At 39.2% G+C, this 26,847-nt stretch overlaps 10 non-coding genes across 10 annotated transcripts; all 10 read left to right on the forward strand.

The window, feature by feature from the left end:
* Positions 1 to 1,333: 1,333 nt before the first annotated feature.
* Positions 1,334 to 1,405, forward strand: trnae-cuc (transfer RNA glutamic acid (anticodon CUC)). Its single transcript has one exon. It is a non-coding gene; the product is annotated as a tRNA-Glu (tRNA).
* Positions 1,406 to 3,393: 1,988 nt separating this feature from the next.
* On the forward strand, positions 3,394 to 3,465 carry trnac-gca (transfer RNA cysteine (anticodon GCA)). The gene has a single exon. It is a non-coding gene; the product is annotated as a tRNA-Cys (tRNA).
* A 2,333-nt stretch (positions 3,466 to 5,798) lies between these two features.
* Positions 5,799 to 5,870, forward strand: trnac-gca (transfer RNA cysteine (anticodon GCA)). Its single transcript has one exon. It is a non-coding gene; the product is annotated as a tRNA-Cys (tRNA).
* Positions 5,871 to 6,798: 928 nt separating this feature from the next.
* trnac-gca (transfer RNA cysteine (anticodon GCA)) lies at positions 6,799 to 6,870 on the forward strand. Its single transcript has one exon. It is a non-coding gene; the product is annotated as a tRNA-Cys (tRNA).
* A 930-nt stretch (positions 6,871 to 7,800) lies between these two features.
* Positions 7,801 to 7,872, forward strand: trnac-gca (transfer RNA cysteine (anticodon GCA)). The gene has a single exon. It is a non-coding gene; the product is annotated as a tRNA-Cys (tRNA).
* Positions 7,873 to 8,676: 804 nt separating this feature from the next.
* Positions 8,677 to 8,748, forward strand: trnac-gca (transfer RNA cysteine (anticodon GCA)). The gene has a single exon. It is a non-coding gene; the product is annotated as a tRNA-Cys (tRNA).
* Positions 8,749 to 12,815: 4,067 nt separating this feature from the next.
* On the forward strand, positions 12,816 to 12,887 carry trnac-gca (transfer RNA cysteine (anticodon GCA)). The gene has a single exon. It is a non-coding gene; the product is annotated as a tRNA-Cys (tRNA).
* An 805-nt stretch (positions 12,888 to 13,692) lies between these two features.
* On the forward strand, positions 13,693 to 13,764 carry trnac-gca (transfer RNA cysteine (anticodon GCA)). The gene has a single exon. It is a non-coding gene; the product is annotated as a tRNA-Cys (tRNA).
* Positions 13,765 to 19,668: 5,904 nt separating this feature from the next.
* On the forward strand, positions 19,669 to 19,740 carry trnac-gca (transfer RNA cysteine (anticodon GCA)). Its single transcript has one exon. It is a non-coding gene; the product is annotated as a tRNA-Cys (tRNA).
* A 186-nt stretch (positions 19,741 to 19,926) lies between these two features.
* Positions 19,927 to 19,998, forward strand: trnac-gca (transfer RNA cysteine (anticodon GCA)). The gene has a single exon. It is a non-coding gene; the product is annotated as a tRNA-Cys (tRNA).
* Positions 19,999 to 26,847: the final 6,849 nt, after the last annotated feature.

Genomic DNA, 26,847 nt, shown 5'->3' on the forward strand with positions numbered 1-26,847 from the left:
GTTTATTTGGGCAGATTCCTGTGATTGCTGAATTGATACCTCTAACTGGTAATTAAGCTCTTTTCCAGGTGAAAATACTTGTGTCATCCATTTGAAAACACACACGGCAACCGTTATCTAGAGGAAAAACTGCCTATTGTCACTCTGTCAAGGTACAAAAATGACATTGTGAGGGTAACAATGGAAGTGAGACCAATTTGTAATCGGCAAAGTTGCTGATTATTCGCTCCTTCAGTTTAACTCAGTTTACAACTTATTCTAAATGTCCAGATGGCAATTAGTGATAAGGCTTCAAAATGGCAAGCCCATGACATCAAAACCACATGGCATTACACCCTTCAAAGTAGTAAAGCAGTTACAGAGTAGAGATGAAATTGTTCAATCTAGAATCAACTGGCCCACCAGCCTGCATTTTATTACCACGTTAATCGCCGAGCTTATCGGAGAGCTTGTGTGATGAATGGCAATACCAAAGCATGTTACACGACTCCCCATAGACATCGGAACCTCAACCTATCAGGGTTCTGTAGCTCTACTGCTGTCCAAAAAGTCACTTCTGGTACAGGAACATGTGCTGGCTTTTTGAGGAGAGAAGCAAAAACATCAAGCTTTCCCATACCGGGAGTCAACCCCTGGCTGCATGGGAGAAATCCAGGAATCCTAACTGCTAGACCATATGGGAACTGGCCAGCTTTAACTGGGCACAAGCCTGTGGGCCACTTTCATTAAATCTGGCCAGTGTGGTTTACAGAAATAAATAGTGTTACATGCATTCAAGGGACATGTTTGTTGACTCACCCCGGGGGTTCAGTTTTTTGGCCAGAGTCCTGTGATTGCTGAATTGATACCTTGAACTGGTAATTAAGCTCTTGTCCAGGTGAAAATACTTGTGTCATGCATCTGAAAACTTACATTGCAACCGTTATCTAGATGAAAAACTGTCTATCGTTGGTCTGTCAAGGTCCAAAATTGACATACGAATGGCAATACCGAAGCATGTCCGTGTCTCCCCTAGACATCGGAATGGGTGTGCAGAATATTTTGGAAAAAAAGAAGAATGCCTGGAGATTTGCCTTTTCTTCTAGATTTTGGAGAAGAAGAAAAAACACAACAACAAAATAAGCCGGAGAAAAACAAGCACAGAGCGAGCCAGCCTGGAGTCGAACCTAGAATCTTCTGATCTGTTGTCAGACACGTTATCCATTGTGCCACTGGCCCATCGATAGAAGAGACTCCCGATTGCTACAGAGTTGTTGGTTATATATGTGACAGTGGCAAGCATTGCTGTCTGCTTATTCTCAACTTGTTATCAGGAGGTAGGCCCACCAGCCCCTCCCTGGTGGTCTAGTGGTTAGGATTCGGCGCTCTCACCGCCGCGGCCTGTGTTCGATTCCCAGTCAGGGAAAGCTCTTTTGGCTTCCAATTGTGGATTGTGAATTAAAGCTCTGCTTACAGCTGTTAGAAAGCCAGCTCCAAACCAAAAAATGGTGAGCACTTGAAAAAAAGACCTCTTTCGAGCCGAAGTCGAACCAGCGACCTAAGGATTGCCAACACTCCAACCTACAGTGCGCCGCTCTACCAGCTGAGCTATCGAAGGGACAAGTGCTAGACAGAACCTCGACATATCACGGTCCTGTATCTCTACTGCTGGCCAAAAAGTCACTTCTGTAAGCGTAACATGCTTCGGTATTGCTGTTTTTTTTTACTCACCCTGGGGGTTCAGTTTATTTGGGTAGATTCCTGTGATTGCTGGAATGATACCTTGAACTGGTAATTAAGCTCTTGTCCAGGTGAAAATACTTTTGTCTTGCATCTGAAAACACACATTGCAACCATTATCTGCAATATAACCAGCCTGCAGCCAGGAGTCGGACCCAGAATCTTTAGATCCGTAGTCAGACGCGTTATCCATTGCGCCACTGGCCCACCAATAGTATAGACCCCTGATTGCTACAGAGTTGTTGGTTTTAGATGTGACTATGGCAAGGATTGCTGTCTGCTTATTCTCACCTTGTTATCAGGAGGTAAGCCCTGATAATTGCCCAGCTTATCCGAGAGCTTGTGTGATGAATGGCAATACCGAAGCATGTTACATGACTCCCCATAGACATCGGAACCTCAACCTATCAGGGTTCTGTAGCTCTACTGCTGTCATAAAAAGTAACTTCTGGTGAAGGAAGATGTGCTGGCATTTTGAGGAGGGAAGCAAAAAAGTTCAAGCTTTTCCATACCGGGAGAAATGCATGGGAGAAAACCAGGAATCCTAACTGCTAGACCATATGGGAACTGGCCAGCTTTAACTGGGCACAAGCTTGTGGGCCACTTTCCATAAACTGGCCAGTGTGGTTTACAGAAATAAATAGTGTTGCATGCATTCAAGGGACATGAAAAACTGCCTATCGTCGGTCTGTCAAGGTACAAAATTGACATATTGTGAGGTTAATAATGAAAGTGAGACCAATTTTTAATCCGCAAAGTTGCTGATGTAGTTTCGTCTACCGGTTCACAGAATAATCACACTCAGTCAGTGGTTTTCTCTCAGAAGAAAAGACTTTATTTTATGGAAAACAACGCGGAGAGTCCTTGCAAGGAAATCTCTCGAATGTTATTTGGTATCTCCTTATATACACTATATGGTGCGGTTCCACAATAGTCAAACTTTTCCTTATGATTTTAATGCCTCCCTAGAGAGGAGAGGCCCCCTGATTGATTTATTCTTGTATGTATGTCTGACCATATGTTTGTCATCGGTTTTGTACATTCCAGCACGTAGGCAACTTTCTATTTTATTGCCTAAAATTTGTGACATTTTGGTAAAATGCACCACTTGTGGTGAAATTAACCATAATCCAACATTTTCTCTATGCATATTTCTACAGTATTATGGGACAAAACGTACAAAAATGGATTCCTCGGAGCTTGCAGAGTACAGCTGATGAGACTTCAACCACGAAATCGCTAAAATTTATCTGTCCAGGGAACCATTAGGAAGGGTGTGCTGAATAAATGGCAAATGTGAGTTTTTTTTTTTTTAAATGTCCATTTACAATTTATTCAGCGGGACTTCCGTAGTGCTCCCGTGGACATACATTTTTATGCAAATTCTACAGTATTATGTGACCAAACTTACATGAATGGACTCTACTGAGCGTGCTTTGTACAGTAGAGGTGTTTCCATTAACAATATTGCACTCATTTGAAATAAATCAAGTTAAATAGATTAGGAATAAGTGCAAACATATCTATATAGAAAGATTCTGTATGTGATTGTAACTCAGTGGCACATCCTCTCGGGTGGTTCTTTTTTTGTATCTGGCATGCTTGTCATATCCAAAAACTTTATTCAAAAGTGAGTCTGTCATCTTGTGTGAGGCTATGCTCCAGGGAGTCTGTGGGGGTATAGCTCAGTGGTAGAGCATTTGACTGCAGCTCAAGAGGTCCCCGGTTCAAATCCGGATGCCCCGTTAGAATTTTGCATGTTAGGAATATGTGTAGCCATACCTTCCTGCCTTTTTTTGCTCATACTGTACAGGGTTATATCTCAATGGCACGGTGTTTGATTGCAGATCAAGAGGTCCCAGGTTCATTCCATGTGCCTAATTTGAGCTTTGGCATATTAGGAATAAACAAATCCTTGACATAAATTTATTTTTGAGGTTTGTGCTCATGTAGTACGGGGTTATAGCTCAACAACAGAGCATTTTTCTGCAGATCAATAGGTCTACATTTTGGATCTGGCTTGCTTGACAAAATCAACGACATGATTTCAAAGTGAGTCTGTAATCAAGTCGTCCACAGTTCAAATCTGGGTGTCCCCTTTGGACTTGTCTTATTTGGAGGTTTTGAGTTGTAGAGTTGCTGATTCTGATTTGGAGTAACCAAAGACCTGAGTTTACAGTGAAGGAGTCAATGTTTGATATTGTTGAATCGTAGGATCTAACTTAATTTTTGGCTCGAAGCACAGAAGTCTGTAGGGGTATGGCTTAATGAAAGAGCATTTTTCTGCAAATATGTGGGGGCATAGTTCAGTGGTAGAGCATTTTTTAGTGCAGATCAATAGGTCCACAATTCAAATCCGAGTGCCGCTTATGGATTTGGCAGATTAGGAATAAGTGCAAACATATCTATATAGAAAGATTCTGTATGTGATTGTAACTCAGTGGCACATCCTCTCGAGAGGCTATTTTTTGTATCTGGCATGCTTGTCATATCCAAAAACTTTATTCAAAAGTGAGTCTGTCATCTTGTGTGAGGCTATGATCCAGGGAGTCTGTGGGGATATAGTTCAGTGGTAGAGCATTTGATTGCAGATCAAGAGGTCCCCGGTTCAAATCTGGGTGCCTTATTTGCATTTGGCATGTTAGGAATATGTGTAGCCATATCTTCCTGCCTTTTAGGAAGGTCCCAGGTTCATTCCATGTGCCTAATTTGGGCTTGGCATATTTGGAATAAACAAATCCTTGAAATGGATTCATTTTTGAGGTTTGTGCTCATGCAGTACGGGGTTATAGCTCAACAACAGAGCATTTGTCTGCAGATCAATAGGTCTACATTTTGGATCTGGCTTGCTTGACATAATCAACGACATGATTTCAAAGTGAGTCTGTAATCAAGTCGTCCACAGTTCAAATCTGGGTGTCCCCTTTGGACTTGTATTATTTGGAGGTTTTGAGTTGTAGAGTTGCCGATTCTGATTTGGAGTAACCAAAGACCTGAGTTTACAGTGAAGCAGTCAATGTTTGATATTGTTGAATAGTAGGATCTAACTTAATCTTTGGCTCTAAGCACAGAAGTCTGTGGGGGTATGGCTCAATGAAAGAGCATTTTTCTGTAAAGATGTGGGGGTATAGTTCAGTGGTAGAGCATTTGACTGCAGATCAAGAGGTCCCCGGTTCTAATCCGGATGCCCCTTTGGATTTGGCATGTTAGGAATATGTGTAGCCATATCTTCCTGCCTTTTGTGCTCATACTGTACAGGGTTATATCTCAAAGGTACGGCGTTTGATTGCAGATTAAGAGGTCCCAGGTTCATTCCATGTGCCAAATTTGGGCTTGACATAAATTCATTTTTGATGTTTTCATTTTTTCTCTATGCATATTTCTACAGTATTATGGGACAAAACGTACAAAAATGGATTCCTCGGAGCTTGCAGAGTACAGCTGATGAGACTTCAACCACGAAATCGCTAAAATTTATCTGTCCAGGGAACCATTAGGAAGGGTGTGCTGAATAAATCCGGATGCCCCTTTGGATTTGGCATGTTAGGAATATGTGTAGCCATATCTTCCTGCCTTTTGTGCTCATACTGTACAGGGTTATATCTCAAAGGTACGGCGTTTGATTGCAGATTGATGTTTGTGCTCAGGCAGTGCGGGGTTATAGCTCAACAACAGAGCATTTGTCAACCAAAGACCTGAGTTTACAGTGAAGCAGTCAATGTTTGACATTATTGAATCGTAGGATCTAACTTAATCTTTGGCTCTAAGCACAGAAGTCTGTGGGGGTATGGCTCAATGAAAGAGCATTTTTCTGCAAAGATGTGGGGGTGTAGTTCAGTGGTAGAGCATTTGACTGCATATTAAAAGGTCCCTGGTTCAAATCTGGGTGCCCCTTATGGATTTGGCAGTTTAGGAATAAGTGCAAACATATCTATATAGAAAGATTCTATATGATTGTAAGTCAGTGGTGCATCCTCTCAAGAGGATCTTTTTTGTATTTGGCATGCTTGTCATATCCATAAACTTTATTCAAAAGTGAGTCTGTCATCTTGTGTGAGGCTATGATCCACGCAGTCTGTGGGGGTATAGCTCAGTGGTAGAACATTTGACTGCAGATCAAGAGGTCCCCGGTTCAAATCCGGATGCCCCCTTTAGATTTGGCATGTTAGGAATATGTGTAGCCATATCTTCCTGCCTTTTTTTGCTCATACTGTACAGGGTTATATCTCAATGGCACGGCGTTTGATTGCAGATCAAGAGGTCCCAGGTTCATTCCCTGTGCTTAATTTGAGCTTGGAATATTAGGAATAAACAAATCCTTGACATAAATTCATTTTTGAGGTTTGTGCTCATGCAGTACGGGGTTATAGCTCAACAACAGAGCATTTGTCTGCAGATCAATAGGTCTACATTTTGGATCTGGCTTGCTTGACATAATCAACGACATGATTTCAAAGTGAGTCTGTAATTAAGTAGTCCACCGTTCAAATCTGGGTGTCCCCTTTGGACTTTGTCTGCAGATCAATAGGTCTACGTTTTGGATCTGGCTTGCTTGACATAATCAACGACATGATTTCAAAGTGATTCTGTAATCAAGTTGTCCACAGTTCAAATCTGGGTGTCCCCTTTGGACTTGTCTTATTTGGAGGTTTTGAGTTGTAGAGTTGTTGATTCGGATTTGGGGTAACCAAAGACCTGAGTTTACAGTGAAGCAGTCAATGTTTGACATTATTGAATCGTAGGATCTAACTTAATCTTTGGCTCTAAGCACAGAAGTCTGTGGGGGTATGGCTCAATGAAAGAGCATTTTTCTGCAAAGATGTGGGGGTGTAGTTCAGTGGTAGAGCATTTGACTGCATATTAAAAGGTCCCTGGTTCAAATCTGGGTGCCCCTTATGGATTTGGCAGTTTAGGAATAAGTGCAAACATATCTATATAGAAAGATTCTATGTGATTGTAAGTCAGTGGTGCATCCTCTCAAGAGGATCTTTTTTGTATTTGGCATGCTTGTCATATCCATAAACTTTATTCAAAAGTGAGTCTGTCATCTTGTGTGAGGCTATGATCCACGCAGTCTGTGGGGGTATAGCTCAGTGGTAGAACATTTGACTGCAGATCAAGAGGTCCCCGGTTCGAATCCGGATGCCCCCTTTGGATTTGGCATGTTAGGAATATGTGTAGCCATATCTTCCTGCCTTTTTTTGCTCATACTGTACAGGGTTATATCTCAATGGCACGGCGTTTGATTGCAGATCAAGAGGTCCCAGGTTCATTCCCTGTGCTTAATTTGAGCTTGGAATATTAGGAATAAACAATTCCTTGACATAAATTCATTTTTGAGGTTTGTGCTCATGCAGTACGGGGTTATAGCTCAACAACAGAGCATTTGTCTGCAGATCAATAGGTCTACATTTTGGATCTGGCTTGCTTGACATAATCAACGACATGATTTCAAAGTGAGTCTGTAATTAAGTAGTCCACCGTTCAAATCTGGGTGTCCCCTTTGGACTTTGTCTGCAGATCAATAGGTCTACGTTTTGGATCTGGCTTGCTTGACATAATCAACGACATGATTTCAAAGTGAGTCTGTAATCAAGTCGTCCACAGTTCAAATCTGGGTGTCTCCTTTGGACTTGTCTTATTTAGAGGGTTTGAGTTGTAGAGTTGTTGATTCTGATTTTGAGTAACCAAAGACCTAAGTTTACAGTGAAGCAGTCAATGTTTGATATTGTTGAATCGTAGGATCTAACTTAATCTTTGGCTCTAAACCCAGAAGTCTGTAGGGGTACGGCTTAATGAAAGAGCATTTTTCTGCAAAGATGTGGGGGCATAGTTCAGTGTGTAGAGCATTTGAGTGCAGATCAAGAGGTCCTCGGTTCAAATCCGAGTCAGTTTATGGATTTGGCAGATTAGGAATAAGTGCAAACATAGCTATATAGAAAGATTCTGTATGTGATTGTAACTCAGTGGCACATCCTCTCGAGAGGTTCTTTTTTGTATCTGGCATGCTTGTCATATCCAAAAACTTTATTCAAAAGTGAGTCTGTCATCTTGTGTGAGGCTATGATCCAGGGAGTCTGTGGGGGTATAGCTCAGTGGTAGAGCATTTGACTGCAGATCAAGAGGTCCCTGATTTAAATCCGGATGCCCCCTTTGGATTTGGCATGTTAGGAATATGTGTAGCCATATCTTCCTGCCTTTTGTGCTCATACTGTACAGGGTTATGTCTCAATGGCACGGCATTTAATTGCAGATTAAGAGGTCCCAGGTTCATTCCATGTGCCTAATTGGAGTTTGGCATATTAGGAATAAACAAATACTTGACATAAGTTCATTTTTGAGGTTTGTGCTCATGCAGTATGGGGTTATAGCTCAACAACAGAGCATTTGTCTGCAGATCAATAGGTCTACATTTTGGATCTGGCTTGCTTTACATAATCAACGACATGATTTCAAAGTGAGTCTGTAATCAAGTCGTCCACAGTTCAAATCTGGGTGTCTCCTTTGGACTTGCCTTATTTGGAGGTTTTGAGTTGTAGAGTTGCTGATTCTGATTGGAGTAACCAAAGACCTGAGTTTACAGTGAAGGAGTCAATGTTTGATATTGTTGAATCGTAGGATCTAACTTAATCTTTGGCTCGAAGCACAGAAGTCTGTAGGGGTATAGCTTAATGAAAGATCATTTTTCTGCAAAGATATGGGGGCATAGTTCAGTGGTAGAGCATTTGAGTGCAGATAAAAAGGTCCACGGTTCAAATCCGAGTGCCGCTTATGGATTTGGCAGATTAGGAATAAGAGCAAACATATCTATATAGAAATATTCTGTATGTTATTGTAACTCAGTGGCACATCCTCTCGAGAGGTTCTTTTTTGTATCTGGCATGCTTGTCATATCCAAAAACTTTATTCAAAAGTGAGTCTGTCATCTTATGTGAGGCGATGATCCAGGGAGGCTGTGGGGGTATAGCTCAGTGGTAGAGCATTTGACTGCAGATCAAGAGGTCCCCGGTTCAAATCCGGATGCCCCCTTTAGATTTGGCATGTTAGGAATATGTGTAGCCATATCTTCCTGCCATTTTTTGCTCACACTGTACGGGGTTATATCTCAATGGCACGGCGTTTGATTGCAGATCAAGAGGTCCCAGGTTCATTCCCTGTGCCTAATTTGAGCTTGGCATATTAGGAATAAACAAATCCTTGACATAAATTCATTTTTGAGGTTTGTGCTCATGCAGTACGGGGTTATAGCTCAACAACAGAGCATTTGTCTGCAGATCAATAGGTCTACATTTTGGATCTGGCTTGCTTGACATAATCAACGACATGATTTCAAAGTGAGTCTAAAATTAAGTAGCCCACAGTTCAAATCTGGGTGTCTCCTTTGGACTTGTCTTATTTAGAGGGTTTGAGTTGTAGAGTTGTTGATTCTGATTTTGAGTAACCAAAGACCTAAGTTTATAGTGAAGGAGTCAATGTTTGATATTGTTGAATCGTAGGATCAAACTTAATCTTTGGCTCTAAACACAGAAGTCTGTAGGGGTATGGCTTAATGAAAGAGCATTTTTCTGCAAAGATGTCGGGGCATAGTTCAGTGGTAGAGCATTTGAGTGCAGATCAAGAGGTCCTCGGTTCAAATCCGAGTCAGTTTATGGATTTGGCAGATTAGGAATAAGTTCAAACATAGCTATATAGAAAGATTCTGTATGTGATTGTAACTCAGTGGCACATCCTCTCGAGAGGTTTTTTTTTGTATCTGGCATGCTTGTCATATCCAAAAACTTTATTCAAAAGTGAGTCTGTCATCTTGTGTGAGGCTATGATTCAGGGAGTCTGTGGGGGTATAGCTCAGTGGTAGATAAGATAAAGATAAATATAAAATATACTTTAATGTCCCCCAGGGGGGAAATTTGTCTTGGGCTACAGTCACTGCGACACACACACTTACAACGTACCACATAAAAAATACACAGAATATAAACAATACAAACATGCGTCATTACACTGTATCGTGAAAATTACAAAAATTAATTTATAATAATAATTGCACAACACAGTGGGGATAAAAAGTATACAAGTAGGTAACCGTCATTTGCTACTGTTTAGCATCTTAATGGCAGCTGGGATGAATGAGTTTTTATACCTCTTTAACCTGCAGTACGGCATTCTAAATCGTTTACCTGAGGGTAACAACTCTATTTCCTTATTCAGAATGTGGGATGGATCATCCAGAATCTTATTTGCCTCCCTGAGCACAGATTTTTCATACAGTGACTGAAGGTAATCAATCAATCAATAAAAACACCCAGATACTTATATGACGTAACCTGGCGTATTGGTTTGTTATGAATAAGTACAGAATTAGGTGCACAGATTGATCTTGGGTCAAATATCATCTCCTCTGTTTTAATGACGTTAACCATCAGATGGTGAGCATCACACCAGTCCACAAACTGTTTAATTTCTGAATGGTAGGAGACTGTGTCTTGGTCTCGAAACAATAAGCTAAGGATAGCAGAGTCATCAGAGAATTTAACAATATAATTGTGTGGATGTTTACTCACACATTCATTGGTATAGATAGTAAAAAGGACAGGGGAGCTCACACAACCCTGTGGTGCCCCCGTGCTGATGGATTTGGGATCTGAGACTGCCTTGTGTACTTTAACATATTGTGTCCTGTTAGTTAAAAAGGAGTAATACCATTCAACAATAAAAGAGCTTACACCCATATTTTTAAGTGTCTCAAGTAAAATAACTGGCTGAATCGTATTGAAGGCCGAACTAAAATCTATAAAAAGTAAGCGTGCATAGGCCTTCGGGTCCTCCAAGTGCTTAAGGACTAGGTGGGTGATGCTACTTATAGCATCATCTGTACTCCTACCCCGTTTATAGGCAAACTGCCAGGGATCTAACTTTTTGTTAACCTCAGTTTTTAAAAGAGACACCATATATTTCTCAAAACACTTCATTACAATGGATGTCAATGCTACTGGTCTAAAATCATTGTTCTCCTTGGGACAGGGTTTCTTTGGTACTGGAATAATAACAGTCTTTTTCCATAGGGCTGGGATGATGTGAGAGTCAAGTGATCGCTGAAAGATAGGACACCAGGCTGGAACAAGCTCCTCCGCACATGTTTTCAGTAAGCGGGCAGAGATTCCATCTGGACCCTTAGCCTTCCTAGTACACTGATGCTGGAACAGTGACTGTATCTGTAACCAGTCTATCTCATGTCCTATGTTCAAATCCGTGCTGATGAAGTTTAGGATACTAGTGCAATCATTGTTAAAATCCTGAGTTTGAAATCTAAGGTAAAAGTCATTAAATTCATTAGCTATCATTCAGTCATCTGTAGTGGTTATATGTACTTTACTTGGTGACATGTTAGTGATAGTTTTCATTGAGTCCCAGAGTTTTTTCGAATTTGTGGTTGTAAAGTGGCTTTCAATTACTTCCTTTTGCTTCTTTCTGGCTTTATTAAGCAGTTGGTTCAGTTCCTTTTGCACCACTTTTAGCTCAATTCTGTCATTATTTCTAAAAGCTACCTTTTTTCGATTTATGCAGTCTTTTATTTCCTTGGTTACGTAAGGCTTATTATTTGGGTAAACCACAACCTCTTTCTTTGTAAGGACGCTATCTATGCAATAATTTATATAGTCTTTGATTGTCTCTGTTGTAACATCAATACCTGTGTTGTGAAACACACTCCAATCTGTACACAAGAAGCATCCTTTTAGTGTTTCTATCCCCTCATCAGACCACACACTGACTGTTTTCACTTGTGGCTTGCTGCGTTTCAGCATGGTTTTGTAGATGGGAATTAAGTGAATCACGTTGTGGTCTGAATTGGCCAATGGGGCTTTTGGTTTGGCTACATAGGCATTTTTAACATTGCTATAACATTTGTCAATAGTCTTGTTTTCAAGTGTACTGCACTTGATATATTGTTCAAACCCAGGGAGTGCTAATTCAAGTTTACAGTGGTTGAAGTCGCCCACTACAAACACGGGGGCGCCCGGAGCGCGCTGCAGTTCTTGGTGTACACAGTCAGCAATGCAAGCTGCGGCCCTAGCTGCATTCCCGCTGGGAGGAATGTACACAACGCACATGGCCACACTTCCGAACTCCCTTGGGAGGTAAAACGGTCTCATAGTCAAATGCAAAATCTCGACATCCGGACAGCAAAGTGTTTCCCTAACTGTGTACTGTTTGCACCAGTTGTTACTTACATACACAGCCATGCCGCCACCTTTCGTTTTTCCGGATTGTTCAGTCCTATCTGCCCTGACAAGTGAAAATCCATCGATGTCAATCAGAGAGTTTTGGATATCCCTGTGTAACCATGTTTCCGTGATCACCATTAAACTTGAGGTGCGATACTCAGAGCATGTTCTGTTATTAATCCGAAGTTCTTCTATATTAGCTCGAAGTGATCTTGTGTTGCATAATATCATTGAAGGTAGAGGAGGCTTACTGCCTCTCCATCGTAAACGCTGACGCGCTCCACCACGCCGACCCCTTTTCCTCAACCGCCCTGGCCGAGCGCTCACGCAGGCTGGTAAATCCACAGGTGGAAGATGGGACGGTCGGAGTGCCAGCAGCGCATCTCGGGTGTAGGTAGTAAGATGCTGGGCCTGGATGCCCGCTGAATAAGTTTGGCATGGTACACATACTCCGACAATGAGCAACACAAGATATATGTAATGAATAAATCTTGCCATGTTGACTTCACGTTCCCACAGCGCAGCAACACATTCACAAACATACAAGCCAACGCAACCAACAAGCAAACAAAAACAACCAACAAACAAAATGACGATCGCAGTAAACAGCGTGCCCGGGTCGCAAACAGAGCAGCACCACCGGAAGACTGCAAAAAGTGGTAGAGCATTTGAATGCAGATCAAGAGGTCCCCGGTTCAAATCCGGGGGCCCCCTTTACATTTGGCATGCAGTACGGGTTATAGCTCAACAACAGAGCATTTGTCTGCAAGTCAATAGGTCTACTATTTTGATCTGGCTTGCTTGACATAATCAACGACATGATTTCAAAGTGAGTCTGTCATCTTGTGTGTGGCTATGATCCAGGGAACCTGTGGGGGTATAGCTCAGTGGTAGAGCATTTGACTGCAGATCAAGAGGTCCTTGGTTCAAATCTGGATGCCCCCTTTGGATTTGGCATGTTAGGAATATGTGTAGCCATATCTTCCTGCTTTTTGTGCTCATACTGTACAGGGTTATATCTCAATGGTACGGCGTTTGATTGCAGATTAAGAGGTCCCAGGTTCATTCTATGTGCCTAATTTGGGCTTGGCATATTAGGAACAAACAAATCCTTCACATAAATTCATTTTTGATGTTTGTGCTCAGGCAGTACGGGGTTATAGCTCAATAACAGAGCATTTGTCTGCAGATCAATATTTCTATGTTTTGGATCTGGCTTGCTTGACACAATCAACGACATGATTTCAAAGTGAATCTGTAATCAAGTCGTCCACAGTTCAAATCTTGGTGTCTCCTTTGGACTTGTCTTATTTGGAGGGTTTGAGATGTAGAGTTGTTGATTCTGATTTGGAGTAACCAAAGACCTAAGTTTACATTGAAGGAGTCAATGTTTGATATTGTTGAATCGTAGGATCTAACTTAATCTTTGGCTCTAAACACAGAAGTCTGTAGGGGTATGGCTTAATGAAAGAGCATTTATCTGCAAAGATGTGGGGGCATAGTTGATTGGTAGAGCATTTGAGTGCAGATCAAGAGGTCCCCGGTTCAAATCCGAGTGCAGTTTATGGATTTGGCAGATTAGGAATAAGTGCAAACATATCTATATAGAAAGATTCTGTATGTGATTGTAACTCAGTGGCACATCCTCTCGAGAGGTTCTTTTTTGTATCTTGCATGCTTGTCATATCCAAAAACTTTATTCAAAATTGAGTCTGTCATCTTGTGTGAGGCTATGGTCCAAGGAGTCTGTGGGGGTATAGCTCAGTGGTAGAGCATTTGACTGCAGATCAAGAGGTCCCCAGTTCAAATCTGGGTGCCCCCTTTGGATTTGGCAGGTTAGGAATATGTGTAGCCATATCTTCCTGCCTTTTTGTGCTCATACTGTATGCGGTTATATCTCAATGGCACAGCGTTTCATTGTAGATCAAGAAATCCCAGGTTCATTCCATGTGCCTCCTTTGGGCATATTAGGAATAAACAAATCCTTGACATAAGTTCATTTTTGTGGTTTGTGCTTATGCAATATGGGTTATAGCTCAACGACAGAGCATTTGTCTGCAGATCAATAGGTCTACGTTTTGATCAGATGCAACTACACTCACAATTTAAAAGATACATTATTTGTATGCTTGGCGAAAGAGATGTGTTTTTAATCTAGATTTAAACAGAGAGAGTGTGTCTGAACCCCGAACATTATCAGGAAGGCTATTCCAGTGTTTGGGAGCCAAATGTGAGAAAGCTCTACCTCCTTTAGTGGACTTTGCTATCCTAGGAACTACCAAAATCCAGCGTTTTGTGACCTTAGGGTGCGTGATGGATTGTATCGTGGTAGAAGGCTAGTTAGGTACGCAGGAGCTAAACCATTTAGGGCCTTATAGGTAAGTAATGATAATTTGTAACTGATACGGAACTTAATAGGTAGCCAGTGCAGAGACTGTAAAATTGGGGTAATATGATCATATTTTCTTGACCTCGTAAGGACTCTAGCTGCTGCATTTTGGACTACCTGTAGCTTGTTTATTGACAAAGCAGGACAACCACCTAGAAGTGCATTACAATAGTCCAGTCTAGAGGTCATGAATGCATGAACTAGCTTTTCTGCATCAGAAACAGATAACATGTTTTGTAGCTTGGCAATGTTTCTAAGATGGAAGAATGCAGTTTTTGTAACATTGGAAATATGATTTTCAAAAGACAAATTGCTGTCTAATATAACACCCAGATTTCTGACTGTAGAGGAAGTAACAGTACATCCGTCTAGTTGCAGATTGTAATCTACAAGATTCTGTGTAGTGTTTTTTGGTCCAATAATTAATATCTCTGTCTTATCCGAATTTAATTGGAGAAAATTATTTGTCATCCAATCTTTTACATTTTTAACACACTCTGTTAGCTAAGATAATTAGGAAGTTTCATCTGGTCTCGTTGAGATATATAGCTGAGTATCATCAGCATAACAGTGGAAGCTAATTCCGTATTTTCTAATAATATTACCAAGGGGCAACATGTATATTGAAAATAGAAGGGGACCTAGGACGGATCCTTGTGGCACTCCATATTTTACTGATGATAAATGAGATGACACCCCATTTAAGTAAACAAAATGGTAGCGATCGGACAGGTAGGATCTAAACCATCTTAGAGCCTGCCCTTGAATACCTGTATAGTTTTGTAATCGATCTATGAGTATGTCATGATCTATGGTGTCGAACGCAGCACTAAGATCAAGTAAGACTAGAAATGAGATGCAGCCTTGATCTGACGCAAGGAGCAGGTCATTTGTAATTTTAACAAGTGCAGTTTCTGTGCTATGGTGGGTCCTAAAACCTGACTGAAATTCTTCATACAGATCATTTTTATGCAGGAAGGTGCTCCATTGAGCAGACACAACTTTTTCTAAAATTTTAGACATAAATGGAAGATTTGAAATAGGCCTATAATTTGCCAGTACACTAGGATCTAGTTTTGGTTTCTTAATAAGAGGCTTGATAACCGCCAGCTTGAATGGTTTTGGGACGTGACCTAAAGATAACGACGAGTTAATGATATTGAGAAGCGGTTCTTCGGCTACAGGTAACAGCTCTTTTAGTAATTTAGTGGGTACAGGATCTAATAAACATGTTGTTGGTTTAGATACAGTGATAAGTTAATTTAGCTCTTCCTGTCCCATATTTGTAAAGCACTGCAGTTTATCTTTGGGTGCGATGGATGAAACTGAAGTGTTAGACGCTGTAGAATCTACATTCGCTATTGTATTTCTAATGTTATCTATTTTATCAGTGATGAAATTCATAAAGTCATTACTATTTAACGTTGGTGGAATATTTGAATCAGGTGGCGTCTGGTAATTTGTTAACTTAGCCACTGTGCTAAATAAAAACCTTGGATAGTTTTGGTTATTTTCAATGAGTTTGTGTATATGCTCTGCCCTAGCAGTTTTTAGAGCCTGTCTATAGCTGGACATACTGTTTTTCCATGCAATTCTAAAAACTTCCAAGTTAGTTTTTCTCCATTTGCGTTCAAGAAAACGAGTTACTTTCTTGAGAGAGTGAGTATTACTGTTATACCATGGCACGGTACGTTTTTCTCTAACCTTTTTCAATTTGATGGGGGCAACAGCTTCTAATGTATTAGAGAAAATAGTGCCCATGTTGTCAGTAATTTCGTCTAATTCATGTGTATTTTTGGGTACAAATAGCAGTTGAGATAGATCAGGCAGGTTATTTGCGAATCTTTCTTTGGTGGCTGGAACAATAGTTCTGCCCAGACGGTAATGCTGAGACATATAGTTAATATCAGTTATACGCAGCATGCACGATACAAGGAAATGGTCTGTAATATCATCACTTTGGGGTACAATATCTATAGCAGTAAGATCGATTCCATGCGATATAATTAAATCTAGTGTATGATTAAAACGATGAGTGGGCCCGGTGACATTTTGCTTGACTCCAAAGGAGTTTATTAGGTCAGTAAACGCAAGTCCTAATGTATCATTTGCATTATCAACGTGAATATTAAAATCTCCCATGATTAGCGCCTTATCAACTGTAACTAGAAGGTCTGAGAGGAAATCTGCAAATTCTTTTAGGAATTCTGTATACGGCCCTGGTGGTCTATACACAGTAGCCAGAGCAAGAGATACATTAGATTCCTTTTGCATGTCTGACAGTGTAACATTTAGCAGAAGTATTTCAAAAGAGTTAAACCTGTATCCTGTTTTCTGGGTAACATTGAGAATATCACTATATATTGTTGCAACACCTCCGCCACGACCAGTCTGATGGGGCTCATGCTTATAACAGAAGTTTGGTGGAGTAGACTCATTTAGACCAAAATAATCATTTGGTTTTAGCCAGGTTTCAGTCAAGCACAGTACATCAAAACTATTATCTGTGATCATTTCATTTACAATAACTGCTTTGGGTGTGAGTGATCTAATATTTATGAGCCCAAACTTTAAAAATTGTTTTTGTTCATTTACTTTACATTTTTCTGGTTTAATTACGATAAGATATTTTCTAGATCCTACATTATATTTTGACCTCACTATTCGGGGAACAGACACAGTCTTAATAGTTTTTACAGCGCAAGTACTTTTATCATTTAAGTGGGTGGAACAAAACTCATCATAATAGTTATTTGAGAATTGTCTTACTAGTCACATGGAGCGAAGTGTCCTGGAGATGTTGTCAGAGAGCAGCTCCGCTCCGACTCTGCTGGGGTGTAATCCATCAGCGCGAAACAGCCTAGGACGCTCCCAGAAAAGATTCCAGTTATTAACAAATAGCAGTTTCTGTTCTTTACACCATGACAACAACCATTCATTTAAAGCAAAAAGTCTACTGAACCTTTCGTGTCCTCGTCGATACCTGGGCAGTGGTCCTGAAACGACGAACGTCGCCGTGGGCGTCGTGCTGCGAACCGTCTCGTTCAGGCTGCTGAAGTCCCTCTTCAGCGTCTCCGTCTGCCGCAGCGTGGTGTCGTTAACCCCGGCGTGAAGCACGACCGCTCTGGGGCTCTCGCCGGCCTTCAGGATCGCGGGTATCTGCGCAGAAACATCGAGAACACGAGCACCAGGCAAACAATGAGTGTGCACTTTACCTTCGGCTAACGTAGCACTCACGTGTCGGACGATGGAGTCTCCGATGATCACAGCGTCGCGTCCTGTCTTCCCGGAGGGGAGCGAAGCGGTTCCGGATGGAGATGTCGAAGGCAGGAGGGGGAGAAGTCGTCACCCGTGACCCGGCTCGCGTCCTCCGCTGTGGATGCACCCAGGGTCCGTGGTGTCCCGGCGTCGCAGTGAAGGACATCTGGGAAGATCGCGTCCTGGGTGCACCGGGCCTGTGCAGAGAAACACACAGAGTAGACGTGGTGGGACTGTTAGAAGCACGCTGTATACTTACCCCGGACTTGTAAGCGTCAGCCCGGGATGATTCCAGCACGGCTCTCCGCTCTCTCAGCTGGGCCTGCCTTTCCTCCAGGTCGCAAATCTGCTTCCCCACGGCCTCGAGCTTGAGCTGCACAGAGTGGAGACATTCATTCGCCATTAAAGCAAGTAACAGTGAGTACAGCAGTGGTAATGTGTGTGAATAGAGTATTAGCAATGTAAGCGCAGTTAGCAGCAACCACGCTTGCTGATGCTAATGGGCTCAAAGCTAGTAGCGGACCCGGGAGATCAAAAAAAACTAGTGATAGCGAGGCGCTCTGATTGTTTTTGTTGTAGAATACAATAGAGGATATATTCACACGTTATATAAACGGAAACAATGATGTATAAAATTGATTTTTAAGTTAAAAATAGTCAATGAAAAGAATATAGTGACGGAGCTCAAACGCTATAAAAAATATATGTGTAGCCATATCTTCCTGCCTTTTTGTGCTCATACTGTATGCGGTTATATCTCAATGGCACAGCGTTTCATTGTAGATCAAGAAGTCCCAGGTTCATTCCATGTGCCTCCTTTGGGCATATTAGGAATAAAGAAATCCTTGACATAAGTTCATTTTTGTGGTTTGTGCTCATGCAGTACGGGTTATAGCTCAACGACAGAGCATTTGTCTGCAAGTCAATAGGTCTACTATTTTGATCTGGCTTGCTTGACATAATCAACGACATGATTTCAAAGTGAGTCTGTGATCAAGTCGTCCACAGTTCAAATCTGGGTGCCCCCTTTGGACTTGTCTTATTTGGAGGTTTTGAGTTGTAGAGTTGTCGATTCTGATTGGGAGTAACCAAAGACTTGAGTTTACCGTGAAGCAGTCAATGTTTGATATTGTTGAACTGTAGGATGTAACTTAATCTTTGGCTCTAAGCAAAGAAGTCTGTGGGGGTTTGGCTCAATGAAAGAGCATTTTTCTGCAAAGATTTGGGGGTATGGCTCAGTGGGAGAGCATTTGACTGCAGATCAAGAGGTCCCCGGTTTTGAAGATTAGGAATAAGTGCAAACATATCTATATAGAAAGATTCTGTATGTGATTATAACTCAGTGGTACATCCTCTTAAGAGGTTCTTTTTTGTATCTGGCAAGCTTGTCATATCCAAAAACTTTATGCAAAAGTGAGTCTGTCATCTTGTGTGTGGCTATGATCCAGGGAATCTGTGGGGGTATAGCTCTGTGGTAGAGCATTTGACTGCAGATCAAGAGGTCCCCGGTTCAAATACGGATGCCCCCTTTGGATTTGGCATGTTAGGAATATGTGTAGCCTTATCTTCCTGCCTTTTGTGCTCATACTGTACAGGGTTATATCTCAATGGCACGGCATTTGATTGCAGATTAAGAGGTCCCAGGTTCATTCCATGTGCCTAATTTGGGTTTGGCATATTAGGAATAAACAAATCCTTGACATAAATTCATTTTTGATGTTTGTGCTCATGCAGTACGGGGTTATAGCTCAACAACAGAGAATTTGTCTGCAGATCAATAGGTCTACGTTTTGGATCTGGCTTGCTTGACATAATCAACGACATGATTTCAAAGTGAGTCTGTAATCAAGTTGTCCACAGTTCAAATCTGGGTGTCCCCTTTGCACTTGTCTTATTTGGAGGTTTTGAGTTGTAGAGTTGTTGATTCGGATTTGGAGTAACCAAAGACCTGAGTTTACAGTGAAGCAGTCAATGTTTGATATTGTTGAATCGTAGGGTCTAACTTAATCTTTGGCTCTAACCACAGAAGTCTGTGGGGGTATGGCTCAATGAAAGAGCATTTTTCTGCAAAGATGTGGTGGGGGTATAGTTCAGTGGTAGAGCATTTGACTGCAGATCAATAGGTCCCTGGTTCAAATCTGGGTGCCCCTTGTGGATTTGGCAGTTTAGGAATAAGTGCAAACATATCTATACAGAAAGATTCTGTATGTGATTGTAACTCAGTGGTGCATCCTCTCGAGAGGATCTTTTTTGTATTTGGCATGCTTGTAATATCCATAAACTTTATTCAAAAGTGAGTCTGTCATCTTGTGTGAGGCTATGACCCAGGGAGTCTGTGGGGGTATAGCTCAGTGGTAGAGCATTTGACTGCAGATCAAGAGGTCCCTGGTTCAAATCCGGATTCCCCTTTGGATTTGGCATTTTAGGAACATGTGTAGCCATATCTTCCTGCCTTTTTGTGCTCATACTGTACGAGGTTATATCTCAATGGCACGGCGTTTTATTGCAGATCAAGAGGTCCCCGGTTCAAATCTGGGTGCCCCCTTTGCATTTGGCATGTTAGGAATATGTGTAGCCATATCTTCCTGCCTTTTAGGAAGGTCCCAGGTTCATTCCATGTGCCTAATTTGGGATTGGCATATTAGGAATAAACAAATCCTTGACAGAAATTCATTTTTGAGGTTTGTGCTCGTGCAGTACAGGGTTATAGCTCAACGACAGAGCATTTGTCTGCAGATCAATAGGTCTACATTTTGGATCTGGCTTGCTTGACATAATCAACGACATGATTTCAACGTGAGTCTGTAATCAAGTCGTCCACAGTTCAAATCTGGGTGTCTCCTTTGGACTTGTCTTATTTGGAGGTTTTGAGTTGTAGAGTCGTTGATTCGGATTTGGAGTAACCAAAGACCTGAGTTTACAGTGATAAAAGTGAGTTTACCGATATGAAGTGTTAAGAGGGCTGGAGGGAGAAGATGGAAAATAATGGTTTTTATGTATTTATTTTTATTTATTTTAATGGTTTTAATTTGTGTTACTTTTAATGCAAGGGGATTGATGGACATGGGTAAATTTGAAAAGGTGAAAGAAATGTGTAAAGGAGAGGATGTGATTTTATTACAAGAAACTAACTGGAGGGAAGAGTACATGACTGAAATAAGGAAAAGGTGGAGCGGAGAGATTTTATATAACAATGGTGATGGGAGGCTTAGAAGAGGAGTTGCGATTTTAATAAAAGAAAACTGTGGGGTATCATGTAAAACAATATATAATGACGTAGATGGGAAATGTATTGCGGTTTAAATGGAGTATGAGGAGAAAAAAGTTATTGTAGTTAATATTCATGCACCGACTGTAGAGAATGAAAAGAAGGAATATTTTAATGTATTACGAGATTTTTTAAAAAAGCATAAAGAAGTTATTATGATGGGTGATTTAATACCGTTTTCAGTAAATTAGAAATGGGTGAGGGAATGGTTTTTAAAAATGATAAAGGAAGAAAAGAACTGAAATTATTAATGGAAGAAAATAATATGATTGATGTATGGAGAGAAAGAAATGAAAAAAAGAAAGAATATTCAAGGAGGCAATTAGTAGGGAATTTTATGTGTAAGACAAGGATTGATTTTATTTTGTGTACAAGGCACATTGAAGGATTTATCGGTAACATTAAATATGAAGAATCAAGCTTAAGTGACCATAAACCAATTTTTTTGCAAGTAGACTGGAGTTCAGTGAAAAGAAGGCCGGGTGTATGGGTTTTAAATGTAGAGGTTTTGAAGAATGAGGAGTATGTTTTAAGTATTAAAGAAATTATTGAAAAAGAAAAGGAGAATGAAATGTACAGTGAAGATAAAAGGATATGGTGGGAAAATGTTAAATATTTAGTTAAAAAATTCACAATAAAGTATTGCAAATTAATACAGATATGTAAGAGGAAGAAGGAGAGAGAAATAAGAGAAAAATTGGAAAAGGAATTAAATGAGAATGGGAAAGATATACAAAAAATAAAAGAACTGGAGGGAATATTGAAAGAAATGGAAGAGAAAAAATATGAAGGCGCAAGACTAATAAGTAAAGCTAAATATACTTTGGAGGGAGAAAAATGTACAAAGTTTTTCTTTGATCTAGAAAAAATAAGAGGGAAAGCTGGAATGATTAAAGAAATAAGAGGAAAAAATAGTGTAGTGGTGGAAACAAATGAGGAAATATTAAAAGAAGTAAAAGCATATTATGAGAACCTGTTTAGTACTGAGGGGTTGAAGGAAGAAGAGAAATTGGAGTTACTTAAGCAAATAAAAACAACAGTAGGAGAAGTAGACAAAAAGAGTGTGATGAAGAGATAAGAGAAGAAGAGATAAAAAGAACAATAAGTGAATTAAACAAAAATAAAAGTCCAGGTATAGATGGTTTGGGGAGTGAATTTTATATTGTTTTTAAAGATTTTTTAACCAGTATTTTAAAAGAAGTATATGAAGAGATCTTTAAAAAAGAGGAAATGAATCAGAGAATGGGGATGGGATTATTAAAGTTGATATATAAAAGAAAAGGAGATAAAGTAGACTTAAAAAATTATAGACCAATTACAATGTTGAATACAGATCTGAAAATTTTAACAAAAGTTTTAGCCAACAGATTGAAAGAGGTAATGCCAACCATCATTGAAACAAATCAAGTGTATGGAGTTAAAGGGAAAGATATAGCGGACACAACTTTAAGTATAATAGATGGGATAAGATATATGAAAGAAAAAAACAAAAAAGGATATGTTATTAGTTTGGATTTCGAAAAGGCTTTTGATAGAGTGGAGCATGAATATTTATTTGGAATTTTAAGAAGGTACGGGTTTGGGGAAAATTTTATCAAGTGGATTACAATTTTATATTAGGGAGCAATAACAAGAATACAGTGTAATGGTTTTTTAACTGAATGTTTTAAAATTACTAGATCAATAAGACAAGGATGTCCATTATCAGCGCTTTTATATTCTTTAGTTGCAGAACCATTGGGATTAGCTATTAAAATAGACGAAGACATAAGAGGGATAAACATTGAAGGAAGTGGGGGAAATGAAAAAATATTTCAATATGCAGATGAAACGACAATAATAGTTAAAGATATATAGAGTGTTAATAAAGTAATGGAAGTAGTACAGATGTTTTGTAGGGGATCAGGAGGTAAGATAAATGAAGAAAAAACTATATATATGAGATTTGGAGGAGTGACTGTTTTAACAGAGTAATTTCATTTTAAAGAAACAAAAGAAATAAGGATTTTAGGTGTTCTAATGGGAAAAGAAGAAAGGAATGTTAAAGAAAAAATGTGGGAAGAAATAGTAGGAGGTATTGAAAGAAGGTTATTTTTGGAAATTGAGGACATTAAGTTTAAAAGGGAAGGTTTTAATATTAAATGTGTTAATGGTGTCTAAGCTGTGGTATGTTTTATATGTGACTGCTATGCCAATGTGGGTGGAGAAAAGGTTGAAAAAATGTTTTTTAGATTTTTTATGGAATAGTAAACCGTCAAGAATTGCATATAGTCAGTGTTGGGAAGGTTACTTTGGAAATGTAATAGGTTACAGATTACAAGTTACCCTGTTTAAAATGTAATAGTAGTGTAACTTTTTCAATTACTTTATTAAAGTAATGTAACTAATTACTTTTGAGTACTTTTTGATTACTTTTATAAATTTGTGAAAATTAAAGAATAATAAATAAAAGCATATACATCAACTTAAATACAGTTATCTAATAAGCATGTGACGTATTCTGTGTAATAAACTCCTGAAATATTGGTGTTTTTTTTAAACTGCTGTCTCTTTGTATATGATGATAGTTTTCCTAAAATAAGTAAAATGCACATGAAGTGACACAGAGCAGTTTTAGGAATTATGAGGAATATTGAGGCGGCAGAGGTTGAAAACACTGCGAGCTTCAGTAGACCTATGTGTAGTAAATGAAAACATGTCTTTGCCATTCATTTACAGGAGGGGCGGACTGGGAAAAAATTCAGACTGGAAAATTCAAACTCATACAAACCTGTTCATGGACAAAACTATTTTTTGTTTGGACCTGACATAAAAAAAGGTTTAAATCTTTAATTTGGGGACATGCTAAATAATTAAAAGTTCTCTCCTGAACTGCACCTTCATTTCCATTTTTCTCTTCAGTCTCTTAATTTTGCCCTGTTATCCATCTCTCTCGTGACTTTAATACTCAAGATTGAACAAAACTAATCTTTACAATACAATACTCTACAATACTACAATATCTTTATAGAAAAATCCTAATACTGTACACGAGTCATGTTTTTTCCTTACAAAAGTTTAACATGCTTTTATTAGCCTATATAAAAGTAAAATAACCTTTTTTTTTTGCAAATGGATTTGTATTTATTTTTAAATAAATACATTTGTAAAATAATTTTACATTTTTGGTTATCAGAGTTAAACAATAGTAACCATTTTCTCTGGATTTATAGTTAAATATTAAAATGTTAATTTTCGTAAGGGTTGTGTTGTTGTCTGTCGTAGCTCCCCCTAAACCTATAAAAAAAATCTGAATTTTTTTCAGCTAAATTACTACTGTAACATTACAACAGATAATAATGATGTCCTTTATATAGTATTTTGAGTGATGACTGATGAGCAACGTGCTGCTGCTTGATTAAATAAATAAAAAAAACAAAGACAAAAAAGCATCTTTACAGATGAAACTGACCTGAAACCCTGAACAGGAGTTCTGCTTCTCTGCTCCAGCAGTCCACTGTATTCTCTCTCTCTCTCTCTCTCTCTCTCTCTCTCTCTCTCTCTCTCTCGCATTGATTACTCTGAGTCTGATCCAAACCGTTTGGCGGAGGCACGGAGAGCGCGCGAGTCATGACTAACAATTCATGACTTATAGAATCCGGGATCCTTTGTGATCCCGGATTCACAAAGGATCGCTTTAGTACATTCGGCAGGCAATTATACAATAATGATATTAAATAGCGGGCCAAATCGGCTGCCAGGCCACCGGGAATTGTCCCGGTTCTCCCGGTGTCCAGTCCGCGCCTGATTTCCACAGACACGCAGAATGTGCAAGTCATATATTGCATTTTTGGGGCTTTATATTCACAGACACTAGTCCATGTCATGTTTTGATTCAAGTGTACTGACCTACTTTTGATTTAGTCATCCAAAATGTGGCATATTCCGTCCGCGTTAGGCATTTCGTTTTTATGACTGGATTCTACGAACCAAACTGTATTTCCGCATCCCGGAAATTATTAGGACGGTATGTCTCAAAATAGTCAGTGCAATTTGGGAAAGACATCAGTTAAATCTGTATGTGGATGTGTGTAAATATTCAAATGTAATCCCCTTTGTAATCATTAAAAATTTCATAAGTAACTGTAATTTAATTACTCATTTTTTCTTAGTAACTGTAACTAATTACAGTTACAATAATTTTGTAATTAAATTACGTAACGCCGTTACATGTAACTAGTTACTCCCCAACACTGCATATAGTACATTAATAGGAGAAGTAGGGAAAGGAGGGATGGGATTAATGTTGAACAGAGAAAAAATAGCTTAAGAATTAAAATAGTAAAAAAATATCTAGATGATGGTCACAAAACTGCATGGAAAAAGACAATGGAATATTTTTTAAACAAATGTGGGGATTTTAACATGGTGGGATGGGATTTTATGGATGAAAACAAAGAATTGGATGACAGAGTGCTTACCAGAGTTTTATAGGGAAATGTTTAGTGCCTGGGGAACATTTTTAGATAGACTTGAGTATGATCCACATGGGAGAGAAAATATTTTAAATCAACCTCTGTTTTTAAACCAAAACATTTTAAAACAAAACAAAGGAATTTTTTTAAAGAAATGGATGGAAGTGGGGATAACAAGAGTGAGAGATGTTTTGTATGAATTTAAAGAAGGGTTTTTACCTACACAATTTATTGTAGATGCAATGGAGGAGGCAAAAGAGGGTTACAGTGAACAAGTAATAAAAATAAATATGAAATCATTAAAAATGCAATACCTAAAGAGTGGATAAAAAGAATAGAAAGTATGGAAGGAGAGCCAAAAGAGAAATGTATTCATGTGAAATTAGGGGAAAAACTGTATGATTTTAAGGAATGTACTGTGAAAATGATTTATTGTGCTTTTAGAGATGATGTTTTTAAAGAGCCGATGGCAAATGGTTACTGGGTGCAGAAATTCAAAGATTTAAAAAAAGAGTGTATATGGAGAAACATGACGGGGAAATGTGTGGAAACAAAATTGGAATGTTTGGAGTATTTTATAAGGCATAAAGTGGTTTTTACTGATGTTATTTTAAATGAAATAGGAATGGAAGAAAATGCTCTGTGTAAAGTGTGCCAGGAAGAGGAAGAGGGGATTTTACATATGTTTTTACATTGTAGAGAGCTAGAGGACTTTTTAAGGAAATGTAAATGTTTAATTAAAGATGTGACTGAGGAGTGGGATGAAAATGTAATGGAATTAAACAGAGTTGTGATGTTTGGTTGGGAAAAAAAGTGTCAAAACAAAAGTTTCATTAATCTGTGTGTAATGCTAATGAAAAGTGCAATATGGGACAGAAGAACTGTGGCTAAAAAGGAAAGAATTGTGTTGGATGTTTGGAGGGTGTTTAAAAGAAAAACAGAATTATATATTGAAAGACTGTATGTGTACTTTAAAGGTGTAAATATGTTAGACTCTTTTTATGATGTTTTTACCCCAAAAGTTTATTGTGTTTTAAATGATTTAATGTGGAAGCTGCCAGGAAGTGAAGGAGATTTTTAAATTATCTATGTAAAGGAAAGATGTGTAATGTAGAGATATGTAATGTACAATGTTCTGTATTTTCTATTGTTTGTGTTTAATCTATTGTATTTTATTGATTGAAATTTCTTAAAAAAAAAAAAAAAAAATTTGACTGCAGATCAAGAGGTCCCCGGTTCAAATCCGGGTGCCCCCTTTGGATTTGGCATGTTAGGAAAATGTGTAGCCATATCTTCCTGCCTTTTTGTGCTCTTAAATCTCAATGGCACGGCGTTTTATTGCAGATCAAGAGGTCCCAGGTTCATTCCATGTGCCTAATTTGGGCTTGGCATATTAGGAATAAACAAATCCATTTGACTGCAGATCAAGAGGTCCCCGGTTCAAATCCGGGTGTCCCCTTTGGATTTGGAATGTTAGGTATATGTGTAGCCATATCTTCCTGCCTTTTTGTGCTCATACTGTACAGGGTTATATCT

Source organism: Carassius carassius, chromosome 38 (assembly GCF_963082965.1).
Source record: "Carassius carassius chromosome 38, fCarCar2.1, whole genome shotgun sequence".
NCBI classification, from domain to species: Eukaryota; Metazoa; Chordata; class Actinopteri; order Cypriniformes; family Cyprinidae; genus Carassius; species Carassius carassius.